The sequence below is a fragment of the Ovis canadensis genome, chromosome 22 (genome assembly GCF_042477335.2).
Source record: "Ovis canadensis isolate MfBH-ARS-UI-01 breed Bighorn chromosome 22, ARS-UI_OviCan_v2, whole genome shotgun sequence".
NCBI lineage: Eukaryota > Metazoa > Chordata > Mammalia > Artiodactyla > Bovidae > Ovis > Ovis canadensis.
Genome location: NC_091266.1, coordinates 4694094 through 4713923, shown reverse-complemented (window position 1 = coordinate 4713923; position 19830 = coordinate 4694094).

The window sequence follows — 19830 nt, the reverse complement described above, 5'->3', positions numbered from 1 at the left end:
TCTAACCACTGGAACTTCCAAAGGGTCCTTCACACCCTTGCTACATCTCAAGAAGTTCCCCGACATACCCGTCTCCACTCGAGAGGAAGCACGTGGTGTCCCGCACACATCCAGGGGAGCCCCGTTTCCGCCTCCTAGCTCGAGATGAGGGATCCTTTCGCTGTTTCGTAGGGAAAGAATTCCCGGCGTTCCCGTCGCATCTCAAGAGGAGGCGCTCTCCACAAGAAAGGCGAGAGGAACTCCAGGGTCGTGCCACCATTCCAAGAGTCCCCCAGATGTGTCAGTCCATTCCAGAGGAACCTGTTTTCCCTGCACTGCCTTGACGTTCAAGCCGAGGATCGACTCCCACCACGTGTGCACGTGGGACAGCCCTGTGGGAAAGCCTCGTGGGAAAGCCTCGTGGGAAAGACTCGAGGGAAAACCATAGATCCTTTGATCCACGCGGCGGACTGCGTGACACTGCTTTTACCGCTCTGGAGGAAAGCGCAAGTGCATGCCCGCATTCGAGACGAGGACTGACTCCCCTGGGGAGACTCCAGAAGTACCCCAAGAGGCATGTCAGCACTGGAGAGGAATCCTCAGGTTCCGGCCCCGACTCCACACAAGGTCTTAGGCCCCGGCATCGACGGGAGAGGAATCCCGAGACGCCCCCGAGGAACTCGCATGTGGTCTGGCCTTTCCTGAGGCCACCAGAGCGGTTCCCTGAGGTCCCCGTCGTAAGTCGAGAGCACCTGCCGCAACTCGAGAAAATCCAGGAGGTTTTGCCCTCCAGGCGAGATGAGGCCCATTTTCGCTGAGGCTTCTCGAGGCCAATCATATCTAACCACTGGAACTTCCAAAGGGTCCTTCACACCATTGCTGCAACTCAAGAAGTTCCCCGACATACCCGTCTCCACTCGAGAGGAAGCACGTGGGGTCCCGCACACATCCAGGGCAGCCCCGTTTCCGCCTCCTAGCTCGAGATGAGGGATCCTTTCCCTGTTTCGTAGGGAAAGAATTCCCGGCGTTCCCGTCGCATCTCAAGAGGAGGCGCTCTCCACAGGAAAGGCGAGAGGAACTCCAGGGTCGTGCCACCATTCCAAGAGTCCCCCAGATGTGTCAGTCCATTCCAGAGGAACCTGTTTTCCCTGCACTGCCTTGACGTTCAAGCCGAGGATCGACTCCCACCACGTGTGCACGTGGGACAGCCCTGTGGGAAAGCCTCGTGGGAAAGCCTCGTGGGAAAGACTCGAGGGAAAACCATAGATCCTTTGATCCACGCGGCGGACTGCGTGACACTGCTGCTACCGCTCTGGAGGAAAGCGCAAGAGCATGCCCGCATTCGAGACGAGGACTGACTCCCCTGGGGAGACTCCAGAAATACCCCAAGATCCATGTCAGCACTGGAGAGGAATCCTCAGGTTCCGGCCCCGACTCCACACAAGGTCTTATGCCCCGGCATCGACGGGAGAGGAATCCCGAGAGGCCCCCGAGGAACTCGCATGGGGACTGGCCTTTCCTGAGGCCACCAGAGCGGGTCCCTGAGGTCCCCGTCGTACGTCGAGAGCACCTGCCGTAAGTCGAGAAAATCCAGGAGGTTTTGCCCTCCAGGCGAGATGAGGCCCATTTCGGCTGAGGCTTCTCGAGGCCAATCACATCTAACCAACGGAACATCCAAAGGGTCCTTCACACCCTTGCTGCAACTCAAGAAGTTCCCCGACATACCCGTCTCCACTCGAGAGGAAGAACGTGGGGTCCCGCACACATCCAGGGGAGCCCCTTTTCCGCCTCCTAACTCGAGATGAGGGATCCTTTCCCTGTTTCGTAGGGAAAGAATTCCCGGCGTTCCCGTCGCATCTCAAGTGGAGGCGCTCTCCACAGGAAAGGCGAGAGGAACTCCAGGGTCGTGCCACCATTCCAAGAGTCCCCCAGATGTGTCAGTCCATTCCAGAGAAACCTGTTTTCCCTGCACTGCTTCGACGTTCAAGCCGAGGACTCCCCTGGGGAGACTCCATAAGTAGCCCAAGATCCATGTCAGCACTGGAGAGGAATCCTCAGGTTCCGGCCCCGACTCCACACAAGGTCTTAGGCCCCGGCATCGACGGGAGAGGAATCCCGAGAGGCCCCCGAGGAACTCGCATGGGGACTGGCCTTTCCTGAGGCCACCAGAGCGGGTCCCTGAGGTCCCCGTCGTAAGTCGAGAGCACATGCAGCAACTCTAGGAAATCAAGGAGGTTTTGCCCTCCAGGCGAGATGAGGCCCAATTCCGCTGAGGCTTCTCGAGGCTAATCACGTCTAACCACTGGAACTTCCAAAGGGTCCTTCACAACCTTGCTGCAACTCAAGAAGTTCCCCGACATACCCGTCTCCACTCGAGAGGAAGCACGTGGGTCCCGCACACATCCAGGGGAGCCCCGTTTCCGCCTCCTAGCTCGAGATGAGGGATCCTTTCCCTGTTTCATAGGGAAAGAATTCCCGGCGTTCCCGTCGCATCTCAAGAGGAGGCGCTCTCCACAGGAAAGGCGAGAGGAACTCCAGGGTCGTGCCACCATACCAAGAGTCCCCCAGATGTGTCAGTCCATTCCAGAGGAACCTGTTTTCCCTGCACTGCCTTGACGTTCAAGCCGAGGATCGACTCCCACCACGTGTGCACGTGGGACAGCCCTGTGGGAAAGCCTCGTGGGAAAGCCTCGTGGGAAAGACTCGAGGGAAAACCATAGATCCTTTGATCCACGCGGCGGACTGCGTGACACTGCTGCTACCGCTCTGGAGGAAAGCGCAAGTGCATGACCGCATTCGTGACGAGGACTGACTCCCCTGGGGAGACTCCAGAAGTGCCCCAAGATCCATGTCAGCACTGGAGAGGAATCCTCAGGTTCCGGCCCCGACTCCACACAAGGTCTTAGGCCCCGGTATCGACGGGGGAGGAATCCCGAGAGGCCCCCGAGGAACTCGCATGGGGACTGGCCTTTCATGAGGCCACCTGAGCGGGTCCCCGAGGTCCCCGTCGTAAGTCGAGAGCACATGCCGCAACTCGAGAAAATCCAGGAGGTTTTGCCCTCCAGGCGAGATGAGGCCCATTTCCGCTGAGGCCTCTCCAGGCTAATCACATCTAACCACTGGAACTTCCAAAGGGTCCTTCACACCCTTGCTGCAACTCAAGAAGTTCCCCGACATACCCGTCTCCACTTGAGAGGAAGCACGAGGGTCCCGCACACATCCAGGGGAGCCCCGTTTCCGCCTCCTACCTCGAGATGAGGGATCCTTTCCCTGTTTCGTAGGGAAAGAATTCTCGGCGTTCCCGTCGCATCTCAAGAGGAGGCGCTCTCCACAGGAAAGGCGAGAGGAACTCCAGGGTCGTGCCACCATTCCAAGAGTCCCCCAGATGTGTCAGTCCATTCCAGAGAAACCTGTTTTCCCTGCACTGCGTCGACGTTCAAGCCGAGGATCGACTCCCACCGGGTGTGCACGTGGGACATCCCTGTGGGAAAGCCTCGTGGGAAAGCCTCGTGGGAAAGACTCGAGGGAAAAACATAGATCCTTTGATCCACGCGGCCGACTGCGTGACACTGCTGCTACCGCTCTGGAAGAAAGCGCAAGTGCATGCCCGCATTCGAGACGAGAACTGACTCCCCTGGGGAGACTCCAGAAGTACCCCAAGATCCATGTCAGCACTGGAGAGGAATCCTGAGGTTCCCGCCCCAACTCCACACAAGGTCTTAGGCCCCGGCATCGACGGGAGAGGAATCCTGAGACGCCCCCGAGGAACTCGCATGGGGACTGGCCTTTCCTGAGGCCACCAGAGCAGGTCCCTGAGGTCCCCGTCGTAAGTCGAGAGCACCTGCCGCAACTCGAGAAAATCCAGGAAGTTTTGCCCTCCAGGCGAGATGAGGCCCATTTCCGCTGAGGCTTCTCAAGGCTAATCACATCTAACCACTGGAACTTCCAAAGGGTCCTTCACACCATTGCTGCAACTCAAGAAGTTCCCCGACATACCCGTCTCCACTCGAGAGGAAGCACGTGGGTCCCGCACACATCCAGGGGAGCCCCGATTCCGCCTCCTAGCTCGAGATGAGGGATCCTTTCCCTGTTTCGTAGGGAAAGAATTCCCGGCGTTCCCGTCGCATCTCAAGAGGAGGCGCTCTCCACAGGAAAGGCGAGAGGAACTCCAGGGTCGTGCCACCATTCCAAGAGTCCCCCAGATGTGTCAGTCCATTCCAGAGGAACCTGTTTACCCTGCACTGCCTTGACGTTCAAGCCGAGGATCGACTCCCACCACGTGTTCACGTGGGACAGCCCTGTGGGAAAGCCTCGTGGGAAAGCCTCGTGGGAAAGACTCGAGGGAAAACCATAGATCCTTTGATCCACGCGGCGGACTGCGTGACACTGCTGCTACCGCTCTGGAGGAAAGCGCAAGTGCATGCCCGCATTCGAGACGAGGACTGACTCCCCTGGGGAGACTCCAGAAGTACCCCAAGATCCATGTCAGCACTGGAGAGGAATCCTCAGGTTCCGGCCCCGACTCCACACAAGGTCTTAGGCCCCGGCATCGACGGGAGAGGAATCCCGAGAGGCCCCCGAGGAACTCGCATGGGGACTGGCCTTTCCTGAGGCCACCAGAGCGGGTCCCTGAGTTCCCCGTCGTAAGTCGAGAGCACCTGCCGCAACTCGAGAAAATCCAGGAGGTTTTGCCCTCCAGGCGAGATGAGGCCCATTTCCGCTGAGGCTTCTCGAGGCCAATCACATCTAACCACTGGAACTTCCAAAGGGTCCTTCACACCCTTGCTGCATCTCAAGAAGTTCCCCGACATACCCGTCTCCACTCGAGAGGAAGCACGTGGTGTCCCGCACACATCCAGGGGAGCCCCATTTCCGCCTCCTAGCTCGAGATGAGGGATCCTTTCGCTGTTTCGTAGGGAAAGAATTCCCGGCGTTCCCGTCGCATCTCAAGAGGAGGCGCTCTCCACAAGAAAGGCGAGAGGAACTCCAGGGTCGTGCCACCATTCCAAGAGTCCCCCAGATGTGTCAGTCCATTCCAGAGGAACCTGTTTTCCCTGCACTGCCTTGACGTTCAAGCCGAGGATCGACTCCCACCACGTGTGCACGTAGGACAGCCCTGTGGGAAAGCCTCGTGGGAAAGCCTCGTGGGAAAGACTCGAGGGAAAACCATAGATCCTTTGATCCACGCGGCGGACTGCGTGACACTGCTTTTACCGCTCTGGAGGAAAGCGCAAGTGCATGCCCGCATTCGAGACGAGGACTGACTCCCCTGGGCAGACTCCAGAAGTACCCCAAGAGGCATGTCAGCACTGGAAAGGAATCCTCAGGTTCCGGCCCCGACTCCACACAAGGTCTTAGGCCCCGGCATCGACGGGAGAGGAATCCCGAGACGCCCCCGAGGAACTCGCATGGGGTCTGGCCTTTCCTGAGGCCACCAGAGCGGTTCCCTGAGGTCCCCGTCGTAAGTCGAGAGCACCTGCCGCAACTCGAGAAAATCCAGGAGGTTTTGCCCTCCAGGCGAGATGAGGCCCATTTCCGCTGAGGCTTCTCGAGGCCAATCACATCTAACCACTGGAACTTCCAAAGGGTCCTTCACACCATTGCTGCAACTCAAGAAGTTCCCCGACATACCCGTCTCCACTCGAGAGGAAGCACGTGGGGTCCCGCACACATCCAGGGCAGCCCCGTTTCCGCCTCCTAGCTCGAGATGAGGGATCCTTTCCCTGTTTCGTAGGGAAAGAATTCCCGGCGTTCCCGTCGCATCTCAAGAGGAGGCGCTCTCCACAGGAAAGGCGAGAGGAACTCCAGGGTCGTGCCACCATTCCAAGAGTCCCCCAGATGTGTCAGTCCATTCCAGAGGAATCTGTTTTCCCTGCACTGCCTTGACGTTAACCCGAGGATCGACTCCCACCACGTGTGCACGTGGGACAGCCCTGTGGGAAAGCCTCGTGGGAAAGCCTCGTGGGAAAGACTCGAGGGAAAACCATAGATCCTTTGATCCACGCGGCGGACTGCGTGACACTGCTGCTACCGCTCTGGAGGAAAGCGCAAGTGCATGCCCGCATTCGAGACGAGGACTGACTCCCCTGGGGAGACTCTTGAAGTACCCCAAGATCCATGTCAGCACTGGAGAGGAATCCTCAGGTTCCGGCCCCGACTCCACACAAGGTCTTAGGCCCCGGCATCGACGGGAGAGGAATCCCGAGAGGCCCCCGAGGAACTCGCATGGGGACTGGCCTTTCCTGAGGCCACCAGAGCGGGTCCCTGAGGTCCCCGTCGTAAGTCGAGAGCACCTGCAGCAACTCGAGGAAATCAAGGAGGTTTTGCCCTCCAGGCGAGATGAGGCCCAATTCCGCTGAGGCTTCTCGAGGCTAATCACGTCTAACCACTGGAACTTCCAAAGGGTCCTTCACAACCTTGCTGCAACTCAAGAAGTTCCCCGACATACCCGTCTCCACTCGAGAGGAAGCACGTGGGTCCCGCACACATCCAGGGGAGCCACGTTTCCGCCTCCTAGCTCGAGATGAGGGATCCTTTCCCTGTTTCGTAGGGAAAGAATTCCCGGCGTTCCCGTCGCATCTCAAGAGGAGGCGCTCTCCACAGGAAAGGCGAGAGGAACTCCAGGGTCGTGCCACCATTCCAAGAGTCCCCCAGATGTGTCAGTCCATTCCAGAGGAACCTGTTTTCCCTGCACTGCCTTGACGTTCAAGCCGAGGATCGACTCCCACCACGTGTGCACGTGGGACAGCCCTGTGGGAAAGCCTCGTGGGAAAGCCTCGTGGGAAAGACGCGAGGGAAAACCATAGATCCTTTGATCCACGCGGCGGACTGCGTGACACTGCTGCTACCGCTCTGGAGGAAAGCGCAAGTGCATGCCCGCATTCGAGACGAGGACTGACTCCCCTGGGGAGACTCCAGAAGTACCTCAAGATCCATGTCAGCACTGGAGAGCAATCCTCAGTTTCCGGCCCCGACTCCACACAAGGTCTTAGGCCCCGGCATCTACGGGAGAGGAATCCCGAGAGGCCCCCGAGGAACTCGCATGGGGACTGGCCTTTCCTGAGGCCACCAGAGCGGGTCCCTGAGGTCCCCGTCGTAAGTCGAGAGCACCTGCCGCAACTCGAGAAAATCCAGGAGGTTTTGCCCTCCAGGCGAGATGAGGCCCATTTCCGCTGATGCTTCTCGAGGCTAATCACATCTAACCACTGGAACATCCAAAGGGTCCTTCTCACCCTTGCTGCAACTCAAGAAGTTCCCCGACATACCCGTCTCCACTTGAGAGGAAGCACGAGGGTCCCGCACACATCCAGGTGAGCCCCGTTTCCGCCTCCTAGCTCGATATGAGGGATCCTTTCCCTGTTTCGTAGGGAAAGAATTCCCGGCGTTCCCGTCGCATCTCAAGACGAGGCGCTCTCCACAGGAAAGGCGAGAGGAACTCCAGGGTCGTGCCACCATTCCAAGAGTCCCCCAGATGTGTCAGTCCATTCCAGAGGAACCTGTTTTCCCTGCACTGCCTTGACGTTCAAGCTGAGGATCGACTCCCACCACGTGTGCACGTGGGATAGCCCTGTGGGAAAGCCTCGTGGGAAAGCCTCGTGGGAAAGACTCGAGGGAAAACCATAGATCCTTTGATCCACGCGGTGGACTGCGTGACACTGCTGCTACCGCTCTGGAGGAAAGCGCAAGTGCATGCCCGCATTCGAGACGAGGACTGACTCCCCTGGGGAGACTGCAGAAGTACCCCAAGATCCATGTCAGCACTGGAGAGGAATCCTCAGGTTCCGGCCCCGACTCCACACAAGGTCTTAGGCCCCGGCATCGACGGGAGAGGAATCCCGAGAGGCCCCCGAGGAACTCGCATGGGGACTGGCCTTTCCTGAGGCCACCAGAGCGGGTCCCTGAGGTCCCCGATGTAAGTCGAGAGCACCTGCCGCAACTCGAGAAAATCCAGGAGGTTTTGCCCTCCAGGCGAGATGAGGCCCATTTCCGCTGAGGCTTCTCGAGTCTAATCACATCTAACCACTGGAACATCCAAAGGGTCCTTCTCACCCTTGCTGCAACTCAAGAAGTTCCCCAACATACCCGTCTCCACTCGAGAGGAAGCACGAGGGTCCAGCACACATCCAGGGGAGCCCCGTTTCCGCCTCCTAGCTCGAGATGGGGGATCCTTTCCCTGTTTCGTAGGGAAAGAATTCCCGGCGTTCCCGTCGCATCTCAAGAGGAGGCGCTCTCCACAGGAAAGGCGAGAGGAACTCCAGGGTCGTGCCACCATTCCAAGAGTCCCCCAGATGTGTCAGTCCATTCCAGAGGAACCTGTTTTCCCTGCACTGCCTTGACGTTCAAGCCGAGGATCGACTCCCACCACGTGTGCACGTGGGACAGCCCTGTGGGAAAGCCTCGTGGGAAAGCCTCGTGGGAAAGACTCGAGGGAAAACCATAGATCCTTTGATCCACGCGGTGGACTGCGTGACACTGCTGCTACCGCTCTGGAGGAAAGCGCAAGTGCATGCCCGCATTCGAGACGAGGACTGACTCCCCTGGGGAGACTCCAGAAGTACCCCAAGATCCATGTCAGCACTGGAGAGGAATCCTCAGGTTCCGGCCCCGACTCCACACAAGGTCTTAGGCCCCGGTATTGACGGGAGAGGAATCCCGAGAGGCCCCCGAGGAACTCGCATAGGACTGGCCTTTCCTGAGGCCACCAGAGCGGGTCCCTGATGTCTCCGTCGTAAGTCGAGAGCACCAGCCGCAACTCGAGAAAATCCAGGAGGTTTTGCCCTCCAGGCGAGATGAGGCCCATTTCCGCTGAGGCTTCTCGAGGCTAATCACATCTAACCACTGGAACATCCAAAGGGTCCTTCTCACCCTTGCTGCAACTCAAGAAGTTCCCCGACATACCCGTCTCCACTCGAGAGGAAGCACGAGGGTCCCGCACACATCCAGGGGAGCCCCGTTTCCGCCTCCTAGCTCGAGATGAGGGATCCTTTCCCTGTTTCGTAGGGAAAGAATTCCCGGCGTTCCCGTCGCATCTCAAGAGGAGGCGCTCTCCACAGGAAAGGCGAGAGGAACTCCAGGGTCGTGACACCATTCCAAGAGGCCCCCAGATGTGTCAGTCCATTCCAGAGGAACCTGTTTTCCCTGCACTGCCTTGACGTTCAAGCCGAGGATCGACTCCCACCACGTGTGCACGTGGGACAGCCCTGTGGGAAAGCCTCGTGGGAATGCCTCGTGGGAAAGACTCGAGGGAAAACCATATATCCGTTGATCCACGCGGCAGACGGCGTGACACTGCTGCTTCCCCTCTGGAGGAAAGCGCAAGTGCATGCCCGCATTCGAGACGAGGACTGACTCCCCTGGGGAGACTCCAGAAGTACCCCAAGATCCATGTCAGCACTGGAGAGGAATCCTCAGGTTCCGGCCCCGACTCCACACAAGGTCTTAGGCCCCGGCATCGACGGGAGAGGAATCCCGAGAGGCCCCCGAGGAACTCGCATGGGGACTGGCCTTTCCTGAGGCCACCAGAGCGGGTCCCTGAGGTCCCCGATGTAAGTCGAGAGCACCTGCCGCAACTCGAGAAAATCCAGGAGGTTTTGCCCTCCAGGCGAGATGAGGCCCATTTCCGCTGAGGCTTCTCGAGTCTAATCACATCTAACCACTGGAACATCCAAAGGGTCCTTCTCACCCTTGCTGCAACTCAAGAAGTTCCCCAACATACCCGTCTCCACTCGAGAGGAAGCACGAGGGTCCAGCACACATCCAGGGGAGCCCCGTTTCCGCCTCCTAGCTCGAGATGGGGGATCCTTTCCCTGTTTCGTAGGGAAAGAATTCCCGGCGTTCCCGTCGCATCTCAAGAGGAGGCGCTCTCCACAGGAAAGGCGAGAGGAACTCCAGGGTCGTGCCACCATTCCAAGAGTCCCCCAGATGTGTCAGTCCATTCCAGAGGAACCTGTTTTCCCTGCACTGCCTTGACGTTCAAGCCGAGGATCGACTCCCACCACGTGTGCACGTGGGACAGCCCTGTGGGAAAGCCTCGTGGGAAAGCCTCGTGGGAAAGACTCGAGGGAAAACCATAGATCCTTTGATCCACGCGGCGGACTTCGTGACACTGCTTTTACCGCTCTGGAGGAAAGCGCAAGTGCATGCCCGCATTCGAGACGAGGACTGACTCCCCTGGGGAGACTCCAGAAGTACCCCAAGAGGCATGTCAGCACTGGAGAGGACTCCTCAGGTTCCGGCCCCGACTCCACACAAGGTCTTAGGCCCCGGCATCGACGGGAGAGGAATCCCGAGACGCCCCCGAGGAACTCGCATGGGGTCTGGCCTTTCCTGAGGCCACCAGAGCGGTTCCCTGAGGTCCCCGTCGTAAGTCGAGAGCACCTGCCGCAACTCGAGAAAATCCAGGAGGTTTTGCCCTCCAGGCGAGATGAGGCCCATTTCCGCTGAGGCTTCTCGAGGCCAATCACATCTAACCACTGGAACTTCCAAAGGGTCCTTCACACCATTGCTGCAACTCAAGAAGTTCCCCGACATACCCGTCTCCACTCGAGAGGAAGCACGTGGGGTCCCGCACACATCCAGGGCAGCCCCGTTTCCGCCTCCTAGCTCGAGATGAGGGATCCTTTCCCTGTTTCGTAGGGAAAGAATTCCCGGCGTTCCCGTCGCATCTCAAGAGGAGGCGCTCTCCACAGGAAAGGCGAGAGGAACTCCAGGGTCGTGCCACCATTCCAAGAGTCCCCCAGATGTGTCAGTCCATTCCAGAGGAACCTGTTTTCCCTGCACTGCCTTGACGTTCAAGCCGAGGATCGAGTCCCACCACGTGTGCACGTGGGACAGCCCTGTGGGAAAGCCTCGTGGGAAAGCCTGGGGGAAAGACTCGAGGGAAAACCATAGATCCTGTGATCCACGCGGCGGACTGCGTGACACTGCTGCTACCGCTCTGGAGGAAATCGCAAGTGCATGCCCGCATTCGAGACGAGGACTGACTCCCCTGGGGAGACTCCAGAAGTACCCCAAGATCCATGTCAGCACTGGAGAGGAATCCTCAGGTTCCGGCCCCGACTCCACACAAGGTCTTAGGCCCCGGCATCGACGGGAGAGGAATCCCGAGAGGCCCCCGAGGAACTCGCATGGGGACTGGCCTTTCCTGAGGCCACCAGAGGGGGTCCCTGAGGTCCCCGTCGTAAGTCGAGAGCACCAGCCGCAACTCGAGAAAATCCAGGAGGTTTTGCCCTCCAGGCGAGATGAGGCCCATTTCCGCTGAGGCTTCTCGAGGCCAATCACATCTAACCACTGGAACTTCCAAAGGGTCCTTCACACCCTTGCTGCAACTCAAGAAGTTCCCCGACATACCCGTCTGCACTCGAGAGGAAGCACGTGGTGTCCCGCACACATCCAGGGGAGCCACGTTTCCGCCTCCTAGCTCGAGATGAGGGATCCTTTCCCTGTTTCGTAGGGAAAGAATTCCCGGCGTTCCCGTCGCATCTCAAGAAGAGGCGCTTTCCACAGGAAAGGAGAGAGGAACTCCAGGGTCATGCCACCATTTCAAGAGTCCACCAGATGTGTCAGTCCATTCCAGAGGAACCTGTTTTCCCTGCACTGCCTTGACGTTCAAGCCGAGGATCGACTCCCACCACGTATGCACGTGGGACAGCCCTGTGGGAAAGCCTCGTGGGAAAGCCTTGTGGGAAAAACTCGAGGGAAAAACATAGATCCTTTGATCCACGCATCGGACTGCGTGACACTGCTGCTACCGCTCTGGAGGAAAGCGCAAGTGCATGCCCGCATTCGAGACTAGGACTGACTCCCCTGGGGAGACTCCAGAAGTACCCCAAGATCCATGTCAACACTGGAGAGGAATCCTCAGGTTCCGGCCCCGACTCCACACAAGGTCTTAGGCCCCGGCATCGACGGGAGAGGAATCCCGAGAGGCCCCCGAGGAACTCACATGGGGACTGGCCTTTCCTGAGGCCACCAGAGCGGGTCCCTGAGGTCCCCGTCGTAAGTCGAGAGCACCTGCCACAACTCGAGAAAATCCAGGAGGTTTTGCCCTCCAGGCGAGATGATGCCCATTTCCGCTGAGGCTTCTCAAGGCTAATCACATCTAACCACTGGAACTTCCAAAGGGTCCTTCACACCATTGCTGCAACTCAAGAAGTTCCCCGACATACCCGTCTCCACTCGAGAGGAAGCACGTGGGTCCCGCACACATCCAGGGGAGCCCCGATTCCGCCTCCTAGCTCGAGATGAGGGATCCTTTCCCTGTTTCGTAGGGAAAGAATTCCCGGCGTTCCCGTCGCATCTCAAGAGGAGGCGCTCTCCACAGGAAAGGCGAGAGGAACTCCAGGGTCGTGCCACCATTCCAAGAGTCCCCCAGATGTGTCAGTCCATTCCAGAGGAACCTGTTTACCCTGCACTGCCTTGACGTTCAAGCCGAGGATCGACTCCCACCACGTGTGCACGTGGGACAGCCCTGTGGGAAAGCCTCGTGGGAAAGCCTCGTGGGAAAGACTCGAGGGAAAACCATAGATCCTTTGATCCACGCGGCGGACTGCGTGACACTGCTGCTACCGCTCTGGAGGAAAGCGCAAGTGCATGCCCGCATTCGAGACGAGGACTGACTCCCCTGGGGAGACTCCAGAAGTACCCCAAGATCCATGTCAGCACTGGAGAGGAATCCTCAGGTTCCGGCCCCGACTCCACACAAGGTCTTAGGCCCCGGCATCGACGGGAGAGGAATCCCGAGAGGCCCCCGAGGAACTCGCATGGGGACTGGCCTTTCCTGAGGCCACCAGAGCGGGTCCCTGAGTTCCCCGTCGTAAGTCGAGAGCACCTGCCGCAACTCGAGAAAATCCAGGAGGTTTTGCCCTCCAGGCGAGATGAGGCCCATTTCCGCTGAGGCTTCTCGAGGCCAATCACATCTAACCACTGGAACTTCCAAAGGGTCCTTCACACCCTTGCTGCATCTCAAGAAGTTCCCCGACATACCCGTCTCCACTCGAGAGGAAGCACGTGGTGTCCCGCACACATCCAGGGGAGCCCCGTTTCCGCCTCCTAGCTCGAGATGAGGGATCCTTTCGCTGTTTCTTAGGGAAAGAATTCCCGGCGTTCCCGTCGCATCTCAAGAGGAGGCGCTCTCCACAAGAAAGGCGAGAGGAACTCCAGGGTCGTGCCACCATTCCAAGAGTCCCCCAGATGTGTCAGTCCATTCCAGAGGAACCTGTTTTCCCTGCACTGCCTTGACGTTCAAGCCGAGGATCGACTCCCACCACGTGTGCACGTGGGACAGCCCTGTGGGAAAGCCTCGTGGGAAAGCCTCGTGGGAAAGACTCGAGGGAAAACCATAGATCCTTTGATCCACGCGGCGGACTTCGTGACACTGCTTTTACCGCTCTGGAGGAAAGCGCAAGTGCATGCCCGCATTCGAGACGAGGACTGACTCCCCTGGGGAGACTCCAGAAGTACCCCAAGAGGCATGTCAGCACTGGAGAGGAATCCTCAGGTTCCGGCCCCGACTCCACACAAGGTCTTAGGCCCCGGCATCGACGGGAGAGGAATCCCGAGACGCCCCCGAGGAACTCGCATGGGGTCTGGCCTTTCCTGAGGCCACCAGAGCGGTTCCCTGAGGTCCCCGTCGTAAGTCGAGAGCACCTGCCGCAACTCGAGAAAATCCAGGAGGTTTTGCCCTCCAGGCGAGATGAGGCCCATTTCCGCTGAGGCTTCTCGAGGCCAATCACATCTAACCACTGGAACTTCCAAAGGGTCCTTCACACCATTGCTGCAACTCAAGAAGTTCCCCGACATACCCGTCTCCACTCGAGAGGAAGCACGTGGGGTCCCGCACACATCCAGGGCAGCCCCGTTTCCGCCTCCTAGCTCGAGATGAGGGATCCTTTCCCTGTTTCGTAGGGAAAGAATTCCCGGCGTTCCCGTCGCATCTCAAGAGGAGGCGCTCTCCACAGGAAAGGCGAGAGGAACTCCAGGGTCGTGCCACCATTCCAAGAGTCCCCCAGATATGTCAGTCCATTCCAGAGGAACCTGTTTTCCCTGCACTGCCTTGACGTTCAAGCCGAGGATCGAGTCCCACCACGTGTGCACGTGGGACAGCCCTGTGGGAAAGCCTCGTGGGAAAGCCTGGGGGAAAGACTCGAGGGAAAACCATAGATCCTGTGATCCACGCGGTGGACTGCGTGACACTGCTGCTACCGCTCTGGAGGAAATCGCAAGTGCATGCCCGCATTCGAGACGAGGACTGACTCCCCTGGGGAGACTCCAGAAGTACCCCAAGATCCATGTCAGCACTGGAGAGGAATCCTCAGGTTCCGGCCCCGACTCCACACAAGGTCTTAGGCCCCGGCATCGACGGGAGAGGAATCCCGAGAGGCCCCCGAGGAACTCGCATGGGGACTGGCCTTTCCTGAGGCCACCAGAGGGGGTCCCTGAGGTCCCCGTCGTAAGTCGAGAGCACCAGCCGCAACTCGAGAAAATCCAGGAGGTTTTGCCCTCCAGGCGAGATGAGGCCCATTTCCGCTGAGGCTTCTCGAGGCCAATCACATCTAACCACTGGAACTTCCAAAGGGTCCTTCACACCCTTGCTGCAACTCAAGAAGTTCCCCGACATACCCGTCTGCACTCGAGAGGAAGCACGTGGTGTCCCGCACACATCCAGGGGAGCCACGTTTCCGCCTCCTAGCTCGAGATGAGGGATCCTTTCCCTGTTTCGTAGGGAAAGAATTCCCGGCGTTCCCGTCGCATCTCAAGAAGAGGCGCTTTCCACAGGAAAGGAGAGAGGAACTCCAGGGTCATGCCACCATTTCAAGAGTCCACCAGATGTGTCAGTCCATTCCAGAGGAACCTGTTTTCCCTGCACTGCCTTGACGTTCAAGCCGAGGATCGACTCCCACCACGTGTGCACGTGGGACAGCCCTGTGGGAAAGCCTCGTGGGAAAGCCTCGTGGGAAAGACTCGAGGGAAAACCATAGATCCTTTGATCCACGCGGCGGACTGCGTGACACTGCTGCTACCGCTCTGGAGGAAAGCGCAAGTGCATGCCCGCATTCGAGACGAGGACTGACTCCCCTGGGGAGACTCCAGAAGTACCCCAAGATCCATGTCAGCACTGGAGAGGAATCCTCAGGTTCCGGCCCCGACTCCACACAAGGTCTTAGGCCCCGGCATCGACGGGAGAGGAATCCCGAGAGGCCCCCGAGGAACTCGCATGGGGACTGGCCTTTCCTGAGGCCACCAGAGCGGGTCCCTGAGTTCCCCGTCGTAAGTCGAGAGCACCTGCCGCAACTCGAGAAAATCCAGGAGGTTTTGCCCTCCAGGCGAGATGAGGCCCATTTCCGCTGAGGCTTCTCGAGGCCAATCACATCTAACCACTGGAACTTCCAAAGGGTCCTTCACACCCTTGCTGCATCTCAAGAAGTTCCCCGACATACCCGTCTCCACTCGAGAGGAAGCACGTGGTGTCCCGCACACATCCAGGGGAGCCCCGTTTCCGCCTCCTAGCTCGAGATGAGGGATCCTTTCGCTGTTTCGTAGGGAAAGAATTCCCGGCGTTCCCGTCGCATCTCAAGAGGAGGCGCTCTCCACAAGAAAGGCGAGAGGAACTCCAGGGTCGTGCCACCATTCCAAGAGTCCCCCAGATGTGTCAGTCCATTCCAGAGGAACCTGTTTTCCCTGCACTGCCTTGACGTTCAAGCCGAGGATCGACTCCCACCACGTGTGCACGTGGGACAGCCCTGTGGGAAAGCCTCGTGGGAAAGCCTCGTGGGAAAGACTCGAGGGAAAACCATAGATCCTTTGATCCACGCGGCGGACTTCGTGACACTGCTTTTACCGCTCTGGAGGAAAGCGCAAGTGCATGCCCGCATTCGAGACGAGGACTGACTCCCCTGGGGAGACTCCAGAAGTACCCCAAGAGGCATGTCAGCACTGGAGAGGAATCCTCAGGTTCCGGCCCCGACTCCACACAAGGTCTTAGGCCCCGGCATCGACGGGAGAGGAATCCCGAGACGCCCCCGAGGAACTCGCATGGGGTCTGGCCTTTCCTGAGGCCACCAGAGCGGTTCCCTGAGGTCCCCGTCGTAAGTCGAGAGCACCTGCCGCAACTCGAGAAAATCCAGGAGGTTTTGCCCTCCAGGCGAGATGAGGCCCATTTCCGCTGAGGCTTCTCGAGGCCAATCACATCTAACCACTGGAACTTCCAAAGGGTCCTTCACACCATTGCTGCAACTCAAGAAGTTCCCCGACATACCCGTCTCCACTCGAGAGGAAGCACGTGGGGTCCCGCACACATCCAGGGCAGCCCCGTTTCCGCCTCCTAGCTCGAGATGAGGGATCCTTTCCCTGTTTCGTAGGGAAAGAATTCCCGGCGTTCCCGTCGCATCTCAAGAGGAGGCGCTCTCCACAGGAAAGGCGAGAGGAACTCCAGGGTCGTGCCACCATTCCAAGAGTCCCCCAGATGTGTCAGTCCATTCCAGAGGAACCTGTTTTCCCTGCACTGCCTTGACGTTCAAGCCGAGGATCGAGTCCCACCACGTGTGCACGTGGGACAGCCCTGTGGGAAAGCCTCGTGGGAAAGCCTGGGGGAAAGACTCGAGGGAAAACCATAGATCCTGTGATCCACGCGGTGGACTGCGTGACACTGCTGCTACCGCTCTGGAGGAAATCGCAAGTGCATGCCCGCATTCGAGACGAGGACTGACTCCCCTGGGGAGACTCCAGAAGTACCCCAAGATCCATGTCAGCACTGGAGAGGAATCCTCAGGTTCCGGCCCCGACTCCACACAAGGTCTTAGGCCCCGGCATCGACGGGAGAGGAATCCCGAGAGGCCCCCGAGGAACTCGCATGGGGACTGGCCTTTCCTGAGGCCACCAGAGGGGGTCCCTGAGGTCCCCGTCGTAAGTCGAGAGCACCAGCCGCAACTCGAGAAAATCCAGGAGGTTTTGCCCTCCAGGCGAGATGAGGCCCATTTCCGCTGAGGCTTCTCGAGGCCAATCACATCTAACCACTGGAACTTCCAAAGGGTCCTTCACACCCTTGCTGCAACTCAAGAAGTTCCCCGACATACCCGTCTGCACTCGAGAGGAAGCACGTGGTGTCCCGCACACATCCAGGGGAGCCACGTTTCCGCCTCCTAGCTCGAGATGAGGGATCCTTTCCCTGTTTCGTAGGGAAAGAATTCCCGGCGTTCCCGTCGCATCTCAAGAAGAGGCGCTTTCCACAGGAAAGGAGAGAGGAACTCCAGGGTCATGCCACCATTTCAAGAGTCCACCAGATGTGTCAGTCCATTCCAGAGGAACCTGTTTTCCCTGCACTGCCTTGACGTTCAAGCCGAGGATCGACTCCCACCACGTATGCACGTGGGACAGCCCTGTGGGAAAGCCTCGTGGGAAAGCCTTGTGGGAAAAACTCGAGGGAAAAACATAGATCCTTTGATCCACGCATCGGACTGCGTGACACTGCTGCTACCGCTCTGGAGGAAAGCGCAAGTGCATGCCCGCATTCGAGACTAGGACTGACTCCCCTGGGGAGACTCCAGAAGTACCCCAAGATCCATGTCAACACTGGAGAGGAATCCTCAGGTTCCGGCCCCGACTCCACACAAGGTCTTAGGCCCCGGCATCGACGGGAGAGGAATCCCGAGAGGCCCCCGAGGAACTCACATGGGGACTGGCCTTTCCTGAGGCCACCAGAGCGGGTCCCTGAGGTCCCCGTCGTAAGTCGAGAGCACCTGCCACAACTCGAGAAAATCCAGGAGGTTTTGCCCTCCAGGCGAGATGATGCCCATTTCCGCTGAGGCTTCTCAAGGCTAATCACATCTAACCACTGGAACTTCCAAAGGGTCCTTCACACCATTGCTGCAACTCAAGAAGTTCCCCGACATACCCGTCTCCACTCGAGAGGAAGCACGTGGGTCCCGCACACATCCAGGGGAGCCCCGATTCCGCCTCCTAGCTCGAGATGAGGGATCCTTTCCCTGTTTCGTAGGGAAAGAATTCCCGGCGTTCCCGTCGCATCTCAAGAGGAGGCGCTCTCCACAGGAAAGGCGAGAGGAACTCCAGGGTCGTGCCACCATTCCAAGAGTCCCCCAGATGTGTCAGTCCATTCCAGAGGAACCTGTTTACCCTGCACTGCCTTGACGTTCAAGCCGAGGATCGACTCCCACCACGTGTGCACGTGGGACAGCCCTGTGGGAAAGCCTCGTGGGAAAGCCTCGTGGGAAAGACTCGAGGGAAAACCATAGATCCTTTGATCCACGCGGCGGACTGCGTGACACTGCTGCTACCGCTCTGGAGGAAAGCGCAAGTGCATGCCCGCATTCGAGACGAGGACTGACTCCCCTGGGGAGACTCCAGAAGTACCCCAAGATCCATGTCAGCACTGGAGAGGAATCCTCAGGTTCCGGCCCCGACTCCACACAAGGTCTTAGGCCCCGGCATCGACGGGAGAGGAATCCCGAGAGGCCCCCGAGGAACTCACATGGGGACTGGCCTTTCCTGAGGCCACCAGAGCGGGTCCCTGAGGTCCCCGTCGTAAGTCGAGAGCACCTGCCACAACTCGAGAAAATCCAGGAGGTTTTGCCCTCCAGGCGAGATGATGCCCATTTCCGCTGAGGCTTCTCAAGGCTAATCACATCTAACCACTGGAACTTCCAAAGGGTCCTTCACACCATTGCTGCAACTCAAGAAGTTCCCCGACATACCCGTCTCCACTCGAGAGGAAGCACGTGGGTCCCGCACACATCCAGGGGAGCCCCGATTCCGCCTCCTAGCTCGAGATGAGGGATCCTTTCCCTGTTTCGTAGGGAAAGAATTCCCGGCGTTCCCGTCGCATCTCAAGAGGAGGCGCTCTCCACAGGAAAGGCGAGAGGAACTCCAGGGTCGTGCCACCATTCCAAGAGTCCCCCAGATGTGTCAGTCCATTCCAGAGGAACCTGTTTACCCTGCACTGCCTTGACGTTCAAGCCGAGGATCGACTCCCACCACGTGTGCACGTGGGACAGCCCTGTGGGAAAGCCTCGTGGGAAAGCCTCGTGGGAAAGACTCGAGGGAAAACCATAGATCCTTTGATCCACGCGGCGGACTGCGTGACACTGCTGCTACCGCTCTGGAGGAAAGCGCAAGTGCATGCCCGCATTCGAGACGAGGACTGACTCCCCTGGGGAGACTCCAGAAGTACCCCAAGATCCATGTCAGCACTGGAGAGGAATCCTCAGGTTCCGGCCCCGACTCCACACAAGGTCTTAGGCCCCGGCATCGACGGGAGAGGAATCCCGAGAGGCCCCCGAGGAACTCGCATGGGGACTGGCCTTTCCTGAGGCCACCAGAGCGGGTCCCTGAGTTCCCCGTCGTAAGTCGAGAGCACCTGCCGCAACTCGAGAAAATCCAGGAGGTTTTGCCCTCCAGGCGAGATGAGGCCCATTTCCGCTGAGGCTTCTCGAGGCCAATCACATCTAACCACTGGAACTTCCAAAGGGTCCTTCACACCCTTGCTGCATCTCAAGAAGTTCCCCGACATACCCGTCTCCACTCGAGAGGAAGCACGTGGTGTCCCGCACACATCCAGGGGAGCCCCGTTTCCGCCTCCTAGCTCGAGATGAGGGATCCTTTCGCTGTTTCGTAGGGAAAGAATTCCCGGCGTTCCCGTCGCATCTCAAGAGGAGGCGCTCTCCACAAGAAAGGCGAGAGGAACTCCAGGGTCGTGCCACCATTCCAAGAGTCCCCCAGATGTGTCAGTCCATTCCAGAGGAACCTGTTTTCCCTGCACTGCCTTGACGTTCAAGCCGAGGATCGACTCCCACCACGTGTGCACGTGGGACAGCCCTGTGGGAAAGCCTCGTGGGAAAG